Raw genomic sequence first — 20160 nt, forward strand, 5'->3', positions numbered from 1 at the left:
GAAGCTGGCAGGGCTCAGGGTCCATCCATGCACAAGGGTTCTGAGAGGCCTTGGGCTATGGCCTCGCTGTTGGATATCCCTGTATTATTAACTGCACCTCTTCTAACCCTCCTTATAGACTAAACACTTGGGGGATCCCTCTAAACACTGCAGGAAAGTACATCATCCCAGGCATTACGAGGGCTGCCAGCCTTGTACCTACTGGTGGTTTTGTAATCAAAGGAGTGAAGACTGCAATTAGTTGCTCATCTTTCAAGCCTTTATTTTGAAGAAGGTAACACTCCCAGCTACAACCGAAATGATTAAGACAGCAGAAACTGCAGAGCAGATGAGTAAATAATAACCATCTGACTCATTTCCTAACTCAGAGGTGTCTGGAAACCGAAATTAGCAAGTCACAGAGCAAAAGGCTTCATCTTCAGCAATTTCACCTTTTCTTTTTATTGTACACGAAGAGAGAAAAGTCTGCAGTGCATGGGCCTTACGACAATGTCTTGCTAAGGCCATTTACAGAGAAACCTGCACTTTGTGATATTTACAGACATACCACGCCTTAAAGCACAGTGCTTGGCCAGAGGGTCTGCAATGCACCTTCCTGAGCTGTTGGCACCATGGGGCTCTCTATTTCTGGGCCCTTCTTACTCTCCCAGCTGCAGGTTGCCAAGTGCTTCGGGTTGGTATTTATGATAATGGTCAGATGACTCAGGATTGATTTTAAAACAAAATTGCCTTGCTGCAAGGAAGGCTGAGCTTTAAAGAGCAACTAGAGTGTGAACTAGAAGAAACCACAAACTAAGAGAACCCTGCTTATGTTCATGAGTGACCTTACTGTCTGAAGGTGGCTGGTCTCTACCAGCCACTGCTGACACCAGCCTGCTTTTCTTTGCAGATATGTTGATTCACGAATGGACCTCAAGGACTTAGGAACTAAATCCACCACTCTGCAAATCCTGCATATCCCTTAAGCTGCAAAGAAGCCTGATTTTGAGGGTCTAAGTAGCACATAAGTGCTATATAGGGTTTGTGCTCATCCCTGAGCAGGTGAAATTTTATTAGAATATTTAACATAACCTGGCATTCTGGAGGGAAGCCTTACCTTGGATGTACCCACAGAAATTCATTACAAGAGTAAATACATGACGTAGAAATGATTCACCTCACCTCGACAACTTGCAGTCTGGATTTAGGAGGTTAAGAGGTAAAATCTTAAGGCAGATATGAAAACTACTTCATCTGAATGTAATTTGAATGTCCAACAGAATGTCATTGTAGTCCCAAGTCACTCAAATAAACGACCGCTCAGAAATCAGACTCAGGGAACATTATTCAGAGTTTCAAATTAAGGAATATAGAAGATGGAGATAGCCTACATTATTCATAAAGGCTGGTCCAGTGAAAGACCACAAGAGCCTGAGCTTTCAGAAAGTTCAGCCAGTGATGATCCCCTGTCTAAAGCCATTGGACCCCATAAATCACTCGGCCACAGTGGACTTCAACACGCACAGCAGAGACGCCCAAATAAAAAGAGGAAATATTTAAGAACACAAAAAAATCAATAACAGTCCTGAACAGCAGAAGATAACTTCCAAATCTATGAATCAGTTGCTTCATTCTTATGTTTACATAGTACTCATTTGTTCTCAAGAGTTTATAAAAATAGCATCCTTTCAAATTTGAGTAGAACAACCATACCAAAACCATAACCAAAACATGTGGTCTACCTAAAATTTTGGCAATTATCAAGTGTGCTATTTTGAGTTAATACAATCATTAGCAAGGGTTTTGCAAACATTTTGGATAATGTCCGGTAATTCAAAACAGGCAAATATACAAATATGTATTTGCCCGTATTTGCAGCAGAAACAAAGACGTGTCGAGGTCCTGTTGGCCTCCCTGATAGTGCTCTAGAGCTGCTCATCTGCCCCAGCAACCTCACAAGTGGGCTGAGGTGCGGTACCTGTACAAGCTTTAGCCTCCCCAGCTGTCCCAGCAGTCCCAGCACAAGCGGCAATGGGAGGCTTCCCGCCCTCATGTCCTCACCCCCCAGCTTCAGAACTGAGACCTGCTTTTTATCTTTCTATACTGTCCCAAATTGGCCATCCTCCGTTGGTCCTTCCACAGGCTGTCTTCCCATCTCCATTACTCAGCTGCTCTCCCCCATTTTCCAGTTATTACCAGTCAAACCCAGGAGATAGCAGCCACAAAAAGACAATTTTTAGCTCAAACATGATGTCGGCTGAACAACCCAGACCACATCTTTGTCTGGCATATCATCTTTTCCTTTGCCTTCATCTGACCATGACCCTCCTAGAGGGTCATGACCATCATGACCCTCTAGGAGGCCTCTCATATACAATCATGTGCCCGTTTGTCCTACCTATATTGCTTCTCGCCTAGTTTTCCAGTGAAATTCCTGGTTGCTATTAGCATGACTGTGCATACACAGCCTGCTCAATGCAAGCAAAATAGCCTTCCATCCAAGGTGACACAGTTACCTTTCTGCCTCCCTTTTTACTGCATCTTTCAGAGGTGGAAACTTTAACTCCATTTGACTCCAAACATTTAATTGAGCCTCTTAAGCATCGATGCCTAATCATCCCCTGCTCACTGAAAGGGTGCAAGAATGCAACTTCAGCACATCTATCAACTGCCTCTCTCCACTGGCTGTAGAGGGAGCATAGATCCCTAATTCAGGCACCTTACTCATGTGCCCAAGATTAGTTTGTATGAATCCATGCAGTCATATGTGTTAATTTATATGAGTATTGAGTTCTGATATATATATCTTGTTTGGAATAGTTACTGTATTTCTGTGGGCTTATTCAGCACCCAGGGGAACGGGCCTGGAACTATTCTGGAATACAGATAAAAATAAGCACATGCAGAGGTTGCATAGCTAGTGTAGAAGTGCAGACTCTCTGGCCCTTGTAGAAAAACTGCCCTGGGCAAGGGGTCCTTGGCAGCCTCAGGTGAGTTCTGCATCTCAGAACCCCACCATCAGATGCGGGCTTCATGAAAAACAAATATGCCAGGTCTTTAAAAGGGGATGGTTTGGATCCTAAATACTCCTACCTGAGTCAACACACAAGGAGCGCTTGATAAAGAGTGCTCTCTACACACTATTATCAATACTGAGAAAATGTCAGTATTCAACATTATGGATTGTTTCCACCACTATGGGTAGGAGCAATACCTCCACCTGTATTTCATCTGGGCCCTGGAATCACACCTGTTCTTTTCCTGTGCAGTTATTGTACACTAAGCCAGCGAGCACAACCCAAGGATTTTGGTTTTTTTGTTTAAAACCTGCTTGCAGCCATGAGGTTTTGAAATTCACACTTCTTTTCAACTGCTGAAGCAACACTCTGGGATGACATATCACAAAAGCGAGGCCAACTGCTTTCCAGAAGGAGGTATATCATAAAATAAAATAAATGACAAAGAAAAATGGGCCACTGTAAAAGCAAAAGGAAAATAGTGCAAGGTGGTAACATAAGCAATCAAAAAAGCAATAAAAAAAAATGTACAGGAGCTCACACCCCTCTTTCAGTCCACAAAAATACTCCAATAAGGGCAGCAGTATTCAGTGGAAACTACACAACAGCACCATCATCCAGCTGCTTCATTCTTCTCTTATAAAAATGGATCTAATATTAAACACTGCAGCTCCTTGTTAGAACATGAGGAACTAATGCTGGCCACACACTATGAATCATAGTGAGTTTCTATCTGTATTTAAATTTTCTGGACTTTGAACAAACTGACCTAACAGCTAAAAATACCATCCAGTTCCCATTTCTAAAATCCCATTTCTGCCCATCCTAGCAGTTCATAGCCAGTGATGGTTCGCTGTGAAGGTACCAGCGCCTTCTCTTTTCAAAAGAGATGTGATGCAAGCTCTTACCGATCGGCATGGATAGGTATTCAAGCAGACAGTTTCTCTGAGCTATCAGTTCTTAACTTCTGTGTTGCCCAGACATGATGACAGGAATCTGATAGTTAATTACCTTGCAATTTTCCTTCCTTAAAAATATTTTGTAAGACTGACTTCTGGTTCCTGCTACAAGACTGTGGGAACACTACTGCTGCCTGTGTTTGGTCCTGAATGGCACTGGCAGTAGTAAGCAGTGAAAGACGTACCTTCTTACTGCCCATAGAGGTAAAGCAGGGGAAAGAAAAAAGGGTGGATTTTAACATCAAAATTACCACATATATTATGGCTTCTCTAAAAGATATAAAGTTCCACACTGGAAGTCCACTCTGACTTAACAAAAATATCATTCAAAGGTAAACTGATAATTATGAATAAGTGGCTGCATCTAGTTTTGCGTAGGTAGCTGTATAATATTATGCAGACAAGGCTGATTAGACTTGAAGATGTTTCTATGGGACATGTAGACCAACCCCTTACAATATAGAATTGAGGTTTCCTGTCATGCATAAAGCCAAATTCAAGCATCCATGTACCATAAGTCAAGTTTAGAAAATTATAATGAGTCTTACATAATCATGTAGCTACATAATTTAGAAACTTCACCAAATACTGCGCTAGTCTCACAACACATTTGGCAATGCTGTATAGTGGAAATAAAGCAACTCCATAAACCAGGGTTATCTTGGGTGTCCAGCATATGTATCTTCCTAAATCAGCTGCATTTGTTTAAAATAACTAGCAGGTCTGAATAAAGAGCGCACATTCCTTGAAAGTGAAACAAGTCTTTCAGAGGAGTGGTGTCTCTTTACTCATGTGAAAGGTATAATCCCATTTAGCTGGCAATTTCATCTTGACAAGAAGCATGTACAATTATATTTTTACAATTCTTTGACCATGAGACCAAAAAAGCCCTACTAGCTCACTAAAAACAAATCCTGCTAGAGAAGACTTCTGCAAAAATCATGGTGGTAATAAAATTATGTAGTTTATAAATAGAACACTTTACCTGATAAATAAGAGACAGGAATTTGTAATGAGTGAAAGAGCTGTAATGGCAAATTTGAAAAACCTATTTGTTAACTGATAGATTAAATTAACTATGTAAATAAAGCAGCAAGTTTTGTAAGTTTATTTTGCAGACAATACTACATTTTTTTCCCCACACAATATGCATTGTTTATATCTCATGCTCATTTTCTTCTATTCTCAGACCAGAAGCAGCACTACAGCAAAGTAGCCAAATTGTGACCCACCATTGGTAATTCCTTTTCATTTTGAAAACCACAACCCTATCCCATCCTGGAGCAGAGGGTCATTGTGCTCCACAGAGGGGGTGACCCAATCTGGGACTACCCCCGAGAGTCAGGATATTATTACTGCCAAGAAGTCAATATCTCTTGGGTACACAGTAAAGATTATTCACACCTGACTAATGACCCCTCCTGGACCCCCCTGGAAGAGGTTGGGGGGCAGACAAGGAGTGTTACAGAAGCCAGCAGAGCTGGGACCTGCCTCGTATGTGACCCTGGGGGCAGACCCTGTGCAAGCCGAGGGACAGGCCCCATGGAGCTCCTTGGCTCAAGGGCAATCATGGTGGCTAGGGCTGGGCATGGGTGAGGCATAGCTCAGGCCAGGGTTGAGCGTACAGGGGGGGCAGGTTGAAGGTCTAGGGCCTGTGGGACTGATTGGGGCAGCGATGGCCAGCTGAGCCCCAGCACTGCATTCCTCAAAGTCTCCCTGGCTGCCACTTCCAGCCTCACATTGATTGATGTGCTAGTATGTAAAATGGAGGTCGTATTATTACCCCCCAAAAAACCTGATGGCAGCTACATCTTTGCCTGCTTTCTCAAGGAAATGGGACTTATGCAATCACACCATCTGTTACTATGTCCGTTAGATGTACCCCTACAACAAATCCTGAGTCTGTTAGCCAATTTTAACCACATCTGACAGAAGGGCAGGGGTCTTAAAGATAAAAGCTCTTCCAAATGTCATGCAAATCTGCATGTGGGTTGTGGTGGGGAGACCACAGCAGTTACTCCAGCATGAGAAGAGATCGCTATGAGAGCTCAACAGCCATGGGGTTTTTGGCAGGTCAACATGCAGCAGACCCCAGAGCCAGCCATGGCACCGTCTGCGTCCTGTCCACAGGAGCACTAGGGCACCAGGGAGGTCATAAGGACTCACGGGGGACATCTGTGGTTAGTAAGGTGCTGTAGGACATCAGACGCACATCATAGGAAACCAGGCCCCATTATTCTGCTGCACAGCTTGTTGTTCCTTTCTTTAAATTAATCTACAGGAGAAAGGTCACAGCAACAGAGATGAAGTTTGCAAGAAAGTGTTGTCAAGAAGCTAATATTTTAATGTCCGTTAGTTTCAAGTGCATCACACTGACGTTATAGCACAACAACATACTATTCTAATATAACTTCTGATGCTCACATAATCTGTAGATTACCATTCCGAGACTCTCATTAAAAAAAAATCCTACTGCCTTATTATTATTATTATTATTATTAGGAATTTTTTATTGAACTAGACCTTTATAGGCCTCTCACTCACATGCAACAATGAATGAAAACTGTAGAGCATAAGTGGTTTTCCAGTGTTTTCTCTTGTGAAGATGAACAAGCATCTTAGGAAGCCATTAATCCTTAGCACTGAAGGGAGCAGTAAGAGAAATCTGGTGAGCATACTAGCACCAGTTTGCAGTCAGTTGACAATGCCATCTTCTAACTTTGAAAGCATCATAAAAATGTGTATTTCCTTGCCTTCCCCATCCTCACCAGCATCTTCTGCAGAGAACGACCCTAATCACCAGGAAAGCAGCACACCTTACGGTACCAACCACAGGAGGATGTGGTCTGTGCCCTTGGGAAAGCCCAGAATCACCAATTCTTGTCAGACTGGTTGAGGAGGAAGGGAAATGGAAAGTTTCCGATTTTGGATAGCGACCATGAGAATAGCATGCTGCTTCTTTTAACCATTTCCTAACTAGAATTAGGAATGTACAATTTACTTTCTGTAGAAGAAGAAATTGGAACCAATATTACTTTCTTCAGTTCTGTTTATTTATAAAGAAGGAAAAAAAATCTTGTGTCTTTGAATGCGAAAGAAATCAAGCAGCAGGAGAGACAGGCTTTGCTCACAAATCCAATCCCCTTTATAGCTAGCATCCTGCCCAAAGGTCCTCTTTTTTTAAATTATTTCTAACATTGCCAGACTATTGGTACTTCTGTGGCTGCAGCAATCACTTTCTTACTGCCCTCTCTCAGTTTCTCTGTTTTTTCTGCCCTACCTCACAGAACCACAAACCTTTACCAAACAGCACTCAATAAAACCTCTTTACCTGCATATGCTTGTGCATTAGAAAATAGCCCCTACTGTTTCAGTTATCTGGTCCATAAAAGATCCTTTTTCTTACCAGGTTATTAAAATTTACCTAAACTTACTAAAATTATTTACTCCTCTAAAGGCCTAATTAATGTTCAGATGCAGCAAAATGATAGCAGCATGCAATCTGATTAAAGACACCCAGCATGACATGGCCTATGAAAGTAATACAAAGAATTTCAACTCTAGTCTGCAGAGCTAAAAGCAACACTAAACCACATAGTGCTATAATTCCTACAGTGACAGATTGTTTGCAGTTGAAAGAGATCAGTGGTCAGTGAAAACAGCAAATGTAAGACAATAAATATAGGTTGGGGGGCAGAAAAAAAGAAACTTATTAAGGAAAGACTGAAGAAGTTGCCAGATCTTCAACTAAGGTCAATTGGTATATCTTCAGTGAAGGTGATGAACTTATTTAACGTAACGGAGCTAAGACAATGGCCCAAAACAATTATTAGAAATTAGGATGGTCATAAAAGAACAATGGGGGGAAATAAATAAATTAATGAAAACTAGTTTCACTTTGCACTATCTAGCAAAAGAAAAATACTTTAAATAACGTGCTCCTTATTACTCAGATGAACAGAACATTCTAATATTCTAGTTATAAACCAAATAACCCCACTCCTCCAAGTGCTGCTGACAGTCTCTTCTCATCATCTGCACAGACCTCCAAATATCTTCAGACCCACAGCACTACTCCTGGAAAGCATAAAGTGGCTGGGCTATGGCACCCACTTTCTAAGGCGTGAGAAACAAAGAGCCAGTGCCTGGGAAGCATCCCTTCCTAAAGGGAGAACAGTTGGACAAAGAGAAGCAAAGCACATACAGGTTTTGCAGTTTGCAATAACACAGTGACTATTTGGCCAAGGTCTAACTGTAGGCTGTGCAAACATATAGTGCAAATGAGTGTGAGCTGATTTCAAAGTGTTTCATAGATTAAGTATACTTCCATTCTGATAAATTAAAGTTTTTGGAAACCAGTTCTTGGCATTAACAAAACACTCTTACCCTCAAAACCAGGGCACCACTTGTGCGCTGCATATTGGGAGCTTGGGAAGGTCAGCCGGGGCCAGGCACCATTCTAGCAACATAGTAAGAGAGATGGGAGAATCTCAGTACCTGGGAACAGTCCCTGCACTGTTTTATTTACTCATATAGTCATAGTCTCAGGTTCTCAGTGATCTTCATGAATCCTTTGCTGTAGCTCCAGCTTTATAGATGTTTTGGCCTTTAGAAGCCAAAGGCCTCAGCAAGTCATACCCAGCACTTACACGGGATGATGGTCATGGTAAGATACTTCTATAGTCAGTGTAGAGAGACAGGCGGTCTCCAGAGAGCAATTCAGCCCGCCTGAGATGTGACTTTCCATTACAGAGTGCCTATCTCGCTCCACTGACTAGAGAGCGCCTTGGTTATCAGGCTTAACATTTAGGTGCTTCAGGTAGGGGCCTACAGCTGGGTAGGATCAGGCTGTGTGTAAGTCTCTGAGTGTCTGTGCAAAGCAGGGTTCATAGCCATGCAGACTTTGTACTGAACTCTAAACCAAGTGACTCTGCACTTAGCTCACAAAAGAAATATACAGTCGTGCACAAAATAATAAACTTTGACTATATTTTCCAAGCCTCGGTTTCTACAGCGTTGTTTGGCAATAGGTCAGACATCCTCTAGCTTATCTGCAAGCTTCTTGCATCTCACCGCGTCTCCTCAAAATCGAGGTGCCTTTCTTTGACGTTGTAGGGTCTTATAGTTAAATCCCCTTTTCTCCTGCTTCAAAAAATCGCCTTTCTTTCCCATTCAAAACCTTTGAAGGACTTCATAAATCTTCCGCTTTGTTCCCTCTGTGAGTCCCTCTGGAACCGCCATTCTCTTAATTTCTGTTCTTTCTTCCTGTTTGAGAACTTTCCGCTTTATCTGGCACAGCCATTAAAGTTAACAGCTTTTCATCATTCTGACAAGCGTGTGGTATAGACCCAGTCAGCAAATGGTCTGTCCACATTAAAAATACGACATTCATAATAACATTGTCCAAAATTCATAAGACGTGTAGAACATGCTGGCCACCCCATATGCCTGGGATCAAACAGAGTTTAAATGCTGTTTAAAAGGGATGCTTTAGGGTTTTTTCTAAGACAGAGTGCAGGACTGAGCCTACTTTAATCTCATAAACAGCAGGTGACCAGCCAGGTCAATTAACACAGATATTTAAGGAAGACTTTGGTAACAACGATTTTGAAATTTCACCCCTTTTTTCCCTCCCAAAAAGGTAGTGAATGGCAATAGTCAATGGTAATAATAAAACTGCAGAAACAAATGTGTGTGAAATCCCCACTGCCCTGTTGGACAGGGCAAAGAAATACTAAAGACGTTTAAGTGACAATAGTTTTGTAGTGTTTAATAATTATATGTGTAGACAGCAGTACATTCAACACTGGACTACAGTGAAGACACTTTTTAAATAAAAAGCCAAGAACTTATACATCCTCTGAAACCTCTGTGGTAAAAATTGCCGAAGACAGAAAACAATTTTTGATCTAGGACATATATTCGGAGGTATGAATGGGTCATTTCCAACCACAGAAATCAAATATATACGGTTATTATAGCAATTTGTCTACATTATTTTGGAAATGCAGTGAATATTAACAGAAGTTGTCATAAGAAGAGATCCCATCTTCTATCCATTAGAGTGATCTAGAAAAATAGCCGACTACGCCTGTATTGAATAAAACTGGAAGACCTCTTTTAACTATACCCCCCTCTTTTTCTGAACACTTCAATTTGCACAGTGGAAAAGCAGGCGTAGGTTTCACAGCACGACACCTGACACATGGCCCAGTACAGCTGTTGACACGGACAGAATAAAAACATACTACACAAGAAATTCAGGGCACGGCAACTGTACTTACAAAAATGCTCCTCCTACTTAGCAAACTTACTCGTGATGCTTCTCAACAGCCATAAAAATCCAAAAGTCAGATCAATCATTCTTAGGCTAGAGATGAGCAACAAGGTCTGTGCAACAATGTCTATTTTTTGAAGTCATACTGCTGAAATCATAACAGGACTGAGTATTTTGGGATCAGTGAAGACCCTGTTTTACCAAAGCTTATGTTGAAAGAACACCTAATATTTTTCTGCCTTATTTTTCACACACTGTTTATCAAGTATCAGCTCAGGTGCATTGATACCATTTGTGAGAAACGCATGGGAAATGTCTTTAATCTGCAAAGTAATCCATGTCCAAACCCAATTATGGTTTTCCTTGATTGCATTAATTTATCAGCCATGAAATACTCTCCTATTTCATAAGTTTCTAAGCTGCTTCAAAGACGTGTCCCCAGTGGTGGCTCCCCAGAAGACAAGAAGTTTCCACAAGCAATGGGGTAGCAAGCGGGCAGTGCATGCAGTGACAGCGTGATGCATCCTACGGAAAAGGTAATTGCATTTATTCTTCTTAAGAAAGCCCTGTAAATCATTATTTTAAGACAAGCAGAGTAGATCCAGGCACAATGCTACACTTTGTTGCACTGGTTGCCAACTAATGAATGCCTGTAACACAGGTGAGGTGTGGAGCGGGCTGATAAATTCTGCGGAACTTGTGCCAGCTCTGGGCAGAGAGAGTTCAGGACAGACTCATATGAATTTTCCAGCTGGGGCCAGAAATCATCCTGGCTGCAGCCGGTGGAAGTGGTGGGAAAGCAGGACTCCACCTGGCTGAAAAAGGGAGAGGAGGTAGCAGCAGCAGCCCCACAGACAAGAAGAAGCACAAAGATGCTGAAGGCAACTAGGGGATCAAGGATGCAGTGTGTGCGGTCCAGCAGGGCACAGCGCGAGGAGTGAGCATCAACAGGCACCAGCTACAGAAAGGCTGGGAATGCGTGCTCTGTGTGATACCCCGCTCACGGTGGGACAGAATCTGTACGGATTATTTCATTAACTTGCAGAAGGATGCAGCATATGCATCCGTCTTTCTTGGATATTTTTGGTGTTAAGGATTGCGTGGATCTGGAAGACCTGACACCAAACTGCAGTTATTAGGCAGATAACCCAGCGAAGAGCTGCTGAAGTGGCACAGTGTAAAGGAACATTGCAGGCCCTTTTATTCTGTCAAATCGAGGGACTGTCACTGAATTAAACTGAACTCAGTTTAATCTCAACAGAATAACTAGAACAGAATATACAGTATAGAAATAAATAGAAATTTGTCATTTAACATAAGACAGTGGCAGGACACTAGAAGCAATCAGACAGGCAATAGCAATGGAGTTGGATGCTAGTCAGCAAGATGTCTAATTGGTATATCTTCAGTGAAGGTGATGAACTTATTTAACGTAACGGAGCTAAGACAATGGCCCAAAACAATTATTAGAAATTAGGATGGTCATAAAAGAACAATGGGGGAAAATAAATAAATTAATGAAAACTAGTTTCACTTTGCACTATCTAGCAAAAGAAAAATACTTTAAATAACGTGCTCCTTATTACTCAGATGAACAGACATTCCAATATTCTAGTTATAAACCAAATAACCCCACTCCTCCAAGTGGTACTCCACTCCACTCCAAGAGTACTCAAAAGAGATAGAGGTGTCCTGGTCCAAAGTACACATATTTCAGAATATATACGTATATATACCCAATGTATATACTTAAGATTGTATATATGTATAGTCTTAGTCCAGCCCTATCCCAGTATATATTTAATGTTTTTAACTGTGGCAGAGGGATCAGGATCATGAGTTGCCTTTAAACGCAGGCCTCTTACAACAGCATTGAGCTTTATTTACAGATCAGCTCGTACTTCTGCTGCCTACCTGTTCTGTAAGAAAACGGATGGCTTTACTTCCTAGACACCCACTTCAATGTTATTTTTAAGGAAAATTTAATATTTTAAAAGACATTTTAATTTCAGAAAACAGACACATTTTTAATTATAAAATCTGCCCTTCAGGCTCATTTGAGGAGTTGGTCCTTAATGACATAAGTTAGTACATTTTATGTCAATGTAACTTTGACGACTTTGGTGGTTCTATGATCTCCAAAAACTAGAGTAGAGAAGAATCAGGCCACCCGTTTTTACAGGAGGGGAAAAATGGAAGAGGAATCTGAGATACCCCTGTATGAGGGCATACATGACCAAATAATTTAGAATACTTTTCCTTTAAGGTCTGTTTTATGTTTCAACTCGTTAATCAGTAAGAAATAATCTAGAAAGGAATTACAGCAGGTGCTTGGTTATGCTATAATTATTCTGCTTCACATCAGACAGTTCTGAGATCTATTAAGGCAGAAAATAGTCTGAATTTTTTCTTTCCTGAAAAGCTGGCAGCTTTTTAACAAAGAGAGAGACTGGAGTAGCATATGTAGTCATTGCAATCTGTTCTGATCAGCGCTGGCTAGTTAAGGCTTTAGCTAATTTAATTTTGAAAGATGGTTTGAGTTAGAATCCGAAAACTCTTGTTTAGTAATACAAACAAGAACTGAAAACATATGTTACAACTGAGAATGAAACAGCACTTGTGCGGCTCATCTTAATGGAGGCTGTGGGTGTCACTGACAGCAGTTCATTTCACAGTAACAATTTTGACTCAAGGAAGACGACGCCTTTTTAAAGCGTGAAATAACCTACTGGTAAATTCTGATGTTTGAAAAGGGACACTAAAAATGAGAAGTTTGAAGTAATAAGTGGTGGGCTTGAGTGGAAAACCTTCAAAAAAGGCTTTATTCTCTGTAAAACATCTTTTCCAAGGACTGAGTTTTGTTTCATTTGAAGAAATGTCAATGCAAATTTCTATTAGTTTGACTAGCTATGTGGAATATTTTTCCCAACACCCTGAACTAACTGTCCCTCCTAGGACATCAACAGGACATGAAGTTCTGCCATTGCTTCTTGGCGTTTTCCTGAAGGGCTAAGCAGGACTGGTGGGACTTGTGCACGGGCAGCTTGTATAGCATGGCTACTCCATGGTGTAGTATGGTTCGAGCCATCATAATACTAAGATGTGCTCATCACTCACATCATCATAGTACTGAATTATCTAAGTGTTGTCCAGTATGCTCCTTCCCCAGCAAAGATGAAATTTTGAAGAAGTGCAATCAGGTGAGATGATGGCTTTGGTAGTACGACCAGCCTGAGAGAATCCCATCCCCGTCCACCTCCTCCACCTCTCCAGGGGGGAAGTAGGTTGTGACTTCTGAAGCCGGCTTTGCACTGAAGCCAGGGTACCTTGTAACAGCATGGTAAACCTCACAAACTTTAGAACATGTATTGAATGGCATTCAGTATAAAAATTTTATCTTCTTATGTTTTTACATGACTGGGTAAAGATAAGTATGTCTACAGCAAAATTTCAGGTTGGAGCCCATTCTATTTACTGTGATCAACTCATTTTATACTGTTAAAAATGTTACATATTAAAAAAATATGGTTGGCTCATCGTTTGAGAGTACTCAAACATATTTAATATTCCTGACATTTGGCTACCTGTTTGCGCTCAGAAAGCTCTTTCTTGAAAGTGAAAATATAGCACTATTTTCTCGGCAATGTTTAACTTTCTGCTTCTTAAATAGTAAAGCAATACTGCTATTTAGATTGCAAGAACAGCAAGAAGAACATTTGCTCTGTTTAAATCTTCCCTTTTTGAAAACATGGTTTATTTATTTATTTATAATGTGTGGAAACACACTTGGGAAAAAAAAGTTAAAAAAATAATAAAAGTAACAAACCAGAGTTATGAACTGAAATTACCATAACGGTATGAAAAGGCAAATATTCAGAGGTTAAAAACATGCTATGTTGATAACAGGTAATTCAGGATGGAATTCACCTCTTCCAAAACCAGCAAGGTCGCATACTGTCTAATCACATTCATGCTACATGAAGTTTTATTTCTCTCAAAATCTTTGTCTTTTTAGTTGGTGTTGATCTAAGACGTTAGAAATGATTGCAATCTACAGCAACAAGGGAAAAAAAAATCAGTTGTTAAACATGTCTGACTCTTGGAGATAATTCAAATGGAAAAAAATCCAGGTCATTGGCCTTTTTAAATAGACCCCCGGCAATATTTACTCCTCCATAAATAGCACAGTCACATGAAATAAAACTGTGTTCAGTAAAGCCTGCAAAACAAAAGAACAATTTACAGACTGAAACGCAAACTGTGGCTCATGTGTTCGCTGGGTAGGATTAAGTGAGCTTGCTGCACGGTCTGTGCTTAGTGACTGTGGTGTCAGATCTGCTGGAAGGAGAGCAAGTCAGGTCACCGAAGGTGCTCCATCTTTCAGCAAAAGCAGGGAAACGCTGGGATCCTGCTCTAGATGGTGACCTGAGAGACAGCTGTGGCTATAATGTCACATTTCACTGCCTTTACCATCATGACTAAGAGCACATCTACATAAAGAAAAATCACTGGCATTTCTATGCTGCTTTAATTCGACCACTATGGCTCTATCGCTATAGGAAAGGCAGTACGTTTCCCCAAGGTAAACAAGTCCTAACATGGAGGTACATAGTTCTGAAATCTCAGTAAGACCATTTATTTCATCTGCTGGCAAAAATAAATCTTTCTGGATGTTGCAGACAAAAAGACAAATGACTAAATTACTATAAACATTATTTACATCTCTCTAAAGCTCACATCAATCTCTTCTGTGTGCTTACCCAGCTTATCACTTTATCTCAAGTCTTACTTCTTTTTTTTTCCCTCAAAGAGCCAGCTCTGGGAATCATGTTATTACATAAGAACTATAGCTGCCTCTTTTAAGTCCCTTTTGCAGCTCTCAAAACAGTCGAGAAAAACTTGAAAACGTGAAACAACTGCACACAAAAGCTGTGTAACCTACATGACAAATTAATAATATCCACAAGTGCATGTGACTCGATTTCATTCATTAACCAGGGAGTGGAAGGATTGATTATAGTTAATCAATATTTAAGACTCTTCCTTACTAGTAGCACTCATTCTGCTCTTGCAAAAATAAGTTTTAAAAATGCCCCTGAAAAGATATAGTTTGAAATTAAGCATTGTTTGAGAGGGCAGATCTGCAGACGCTGGGTGCCAGCCCACTTGCTAGCGGGCCACGGAGAGCTGGCCGTTTGGCAGACTTGGCTTTTTGTTTCCAGTTGCTAAATCACAGCAGAGACAGATGAAAATTTAAAAATATTTTTCTGCTATTATTCTCCAAGCAGAATAGAATTACAAGGGAATAGAATTACAATTTGAGATGCAAAACCAATTCCTTACTGAAAGTATTCTACACTGTCGAAGTGCTTGGAAATCCTGGTACAGTGAACCCTTTCCACCTTGGATTTACAGAGATATTTCCCCATCCTCTTTATTTCTCTTCGCTACAGCCTATATATCTGGTTTACATCTCTTGGCCAGGTTTTGTACTTTTCTGGCTGCCACAGTCATTAAGTTTCCAAGAGCAGCTGATTCTTAGCATGCAGTAATTCTTGTTAGCCTGCTGAGAAGCTGACAGAATAAACCTTTCTGTTTGTTTGTTTAATTCCCTTCACTGAGCATTAGGAATTATTTCTGAAAGAACTCAAGCTTCCAGGTGTTCGCTTTTACATGCAAACATTTCATAACAGAAATAGATCCCTTTTATTTTCTAAATGCTGCATTGAACAATCTTTACAGAAGACTGTAAAGCTGAGGATAGCGCTGGCTGGCATTTACAGAGGTCCAGTTTGCCACAGACAAAAGTATTTAGGAAGTGGTAGTGGGAAAGCTACAGTGTTTTTTGGTGGTGGTGGTGGTGGTTAGTTGTTGGGGGTTTATTTTTGCACTTCAGTAAATAACAGGTGCCAGTTGTTACACTTAAAAATACTATGAATCCAATCCTCTTGCTGAAGATCTTTCCCATTTTATATATTAAATGCAAACAAATCTTCAGCACAGAGAACAGATTAATAAATACACATATCCTTATGTTCTGTAGATTTTTGCTAAGGAAATGTCATTATGGCAAAGATGCTAACTGACTTTGAAAGCTTAGTTGTAAACCTATATCCCTTACCGAGCCAGAAGGACTGCTGTTGAGTTCTCAGACAGCACTGCTTCCACCCAAAATGACAGTTCAAGACACAGGCAGAATTAAGGAGTTAAATTGGGATACATTTGCATTGGACTATCAGCTATGATAATCAGTGTACTTGTGCATGTGTGTGCCGGTGTGTACGAACTTCTTAAAATACATTTTTTATTTGTAACACAATCACACTGGATTGTCTGACAGACGATTTAATTAAAAGGTTTTTAAAATGACAACATGAATCACAGCTAGTTCTAGCAATCCATTGCCTGCACATACCCATACACATAGTTTTGCCTGGAAAGACTGTAATGACGTATTCATAGGTACGCCGAAGGAAATCGAACTCGGGGCCCTTACAAAGGAGGGCTCGCCAACTAATCTCCGAGTTCAATCCCACAATTTCAAATCCTGCTCTGGGAGGAAGGTGACAGATGGTCCCTGAGGCAACCGATTCTCTAGTATTTAAGGATTTATCAAGCAGAAGACTTAGGAACACTTCTGCTAGATAGCGACTAGCCAGTGTGGACCACAGGACATGTAAACATACGGTTTAACCTGAAGTATGTGAATAGCTCACTTGGTTTTACTGGAACAGTCCAAGTGCTTAAACTTAATTCCATGCGTGCTTGAAAGAGCACAGCCTGAGCCCAGAAAGTATTTTAAGTAAGTTAGTTGAAATACCCTGAAAAACTGATGGAGTTGTGCAGTAGTAAATATAAGCACGGCTGCAGCCAACAGGGCTTTTCCTTAAAGATTTTCATTTTGAGAAGGAAATAAAAGTAAGTTTTCATAAACTTTCTCCATAAACCTTCCTGGCTGAGGGTTCTCCCATTTAGGGCATCCTCTTTATTAAAATATTCCTCCCACTGTCTCTGAGAAGAGCTAGATTTCTTGTAGCTTGGCTTTTAAGCATCTGTACAGAATGACGGGAAAGCAAAGCTATAGTTAACTCCTCGTCTGCTGGCAACCAGACAACTCCCTGTAGCAAAAACTTGGCAGCAACCCGATACTCAAAGCATCACGCTTCCAAGCCAAGTTGGTCGGGATTCTGAAAGCTGATGATACGTCACGTTCTCATTCACCTTTCCAAAGGTCTCGCTCCTGGGTAAAAAGATGCTAAGGTGCAGGAAATAAATCTCTGTGAGTGAATGAAAAGAACTGCAAATGTGACTTCTAGTTAAATCTGTTCCAGAATGTTGCCTCTCCATTTTGAATAATGATCATGAATGATAATGAGCTTTCTTCCAAGTCAAGTTAGATACATGCATGAGGTTTTGCAGAATCAATGCATATTCAGGGCTCTCATTTAAGAGTGGGAATAGTTTGGCATAAAGTTACTATTCACAACATTCTCTGCGGACACCTCAGACTTTTATGAATTGGATTTGGAGCCAGCAGCTTATAACCTGACATCATTGCTGTGTGCCTTTAAATACACTCTAAAAACCAGGGTGTTCAGAAACTGACTCAGAGCAGCTCCAACAGCTGTGTAGGAAGCAGTATGTGCAGAAAGCAGCGAAGGGCAATCTTCAGCCTTCTCAAATGCAGCTATTTCAGATTGCCAGTCAGAGCTCTCACTTTCGGTTTTTTCTCCGAATACCCCAGCCCCGCAGGCCTGTATGTTCCAAGGATTTCATACACCCATGTAATTCCACTGACTTCAAGTGTACATTAATTCAAACGTTACCATTTCAGTTTGGGCAACTGTAGCTGGTCTACAGAGCTGCTGCTGCTTCTTTTCCGAAACAGAAGAGTTGTATTAAAAAGACAAACGAAAACTCAACAGCTAAAAATACTTTTCATTTATTTGAGAGAATAAAACAGTTTCTTTTTGTTTGGCTGACTCAGATTTCAGCAATGCTTCTTTTATCAGTGATACGTGAAGATACGGTCTGAAAATATCTTCCAGTGCAATTGATATGAAAATGCCATCATTGCAAGACTACACCTATTATTACTGAGGTCTTTGTGTCATGAATTTCAACTGCCAGCAGATTTTTACAACATGGTTTTAAACAGCATGGCAGCCATTCCAAAGCCTAGTAACCTTGAAGAAAATATTTTAAATCTCAGAAAAATATTTTTACATTACTTACATAAGGCTTTTCATTAACAAATTCCAAAATATTTAATTGATGAAACTTTAAGGTAGACTCTTTTACACTAGGAACAGGCAGCAAGGCTTGAGTTGCCAATAAACAGTGTACGGGACACACTGGGCAGTGTCACTTTCTAAAAATGGGTGCGAAGAAAGTGACAGCTGTTGGAGAGTAGGCAGGAACAGCGGAACACACAGATACAGGGTCTGGGCCTTAGCGCTCCCTCAATAGGAGCTGTGGGCGTGAAGTGAAACGCACATTAACCAGGTAAGGAATGCAAGGATTCCCTTTACTGCAATGAATACATGAGTTGGCAGTTAAAAGGACAAGTGCCTAAGACTGCCATTGTGCCTACAGAATGGATGTTATAATACATTAAAAAAATAAATTAAGTCTACACACGTACAAGAAAGATAATGTACTACACTTGTCCCGTCATTTCTAGATATGCTGTATCCAGAATTGAACCTGAAGTATACTGAAAAGAATTCTCTTAGAGTACTCTCTGTCTATTTCCAAACACTAAAGATTTATTTCACCAAAAGCAAAAAAGATGGAAGGTACACAAGTAATCCTACATTAAAGTTAGTAGAGATTGTGCTGACAGAGGAAAGGAAAAAGGAAAGAATGACAGAAGGAAACACAGACAACCGTTTCTATTGAACAGGCTTCCGCAGACTTACTCTTCTTTTATGTTCGCATAAAGCTATAATCTACACTTGGGTTTTGATTTACGGTTTATACATATAAACTCTAACTCATGAAAGTGTTTAACAAACACATATGATTACCTTACAGTATTTATGTCCTACCCCAGCTACTGCAACTTGAGCGTGTAAAATACTACAAATACTTATTTGCTGAATTGGTACCTAAAACTATGTAGGAAGAAGAAATGTGCTGATCTGCATAAAACTTACCTCTACGTGAATGACTACAGGCTAAGGCATCCCACGTTTGCAGTTCAAAAGGGGGGGGCTGTTCATGTACAGAAATGGGACCGAGCAAAAGTCAGACTGTAATGCAGCCATGTACTGCACGCACAACCGTGTTTTTTGTATGCTGCAGCAGTCACAGTTCTCATTTCTCATAGCCTAACTTCAGCCTGAACCATATAAATTGTACAAAACAGAAGAATTAGTTACTCCGTAAATATTCACTCCTTGAAAGTTAGGCACGTGCTTGTTTCAGGCAATTTTGTGCCTTCAGCCTGCAAAGTGAGACTGCGACTCAGTGTGGGAAAGTAAACACCACGGTAACACGGATCCGCAAGAGCCAAATTCACCCGGAGATGTAAGGAAGACCAAAGATGTTGAGGTGCCGGGAGGGTGGGAAAAAGAAGTCAGAAGCACTTAGAAGATGGCACAGAACGCCTTCGCGTGCTGTCGTGACTCCAAGCGCGCTCCGCTCACGGTCAAACACCCTTGTAGCAGCTTCCCCCGTGAGGAGCATCTCCAGTTACCGCGTGCGGCTGCTAACGGCTTGTTGAAAGCATCAAGCGCGACTGTTGTTTTCCCAGCAGCTCTAGTACTGTCAGGCAAGCCCCTGCCCTGCCCCGCAGCCCTCACCCCGCGGGGGGCACCGGAGCGGGGATGCCCGGCTCGCTCAGCGCGCCCACGGCCCGGCCCCAAGGGCGGAGGCATACCTCGGGCTCCGCGGGAGTCCCCCAGCTGGGACAGCCGGCCTCTCC

This window comes from Pygoscelis adeliae, unplaced genomic scaffold, assembly GCF_000699105.1.
Source record: "Pygoscelis adeliae isolate BGI_AS28 unplaced genomic scaffold, ASM69910v1 Scaffold308, whole genome shotgun sequence".
Lineage (NCBI taxonomy): Eukaryota > Metazoa > Chordata > Aves > Sphenisciformes > Spheniscidae > Pygoscelis > Pygoscelis adeliae.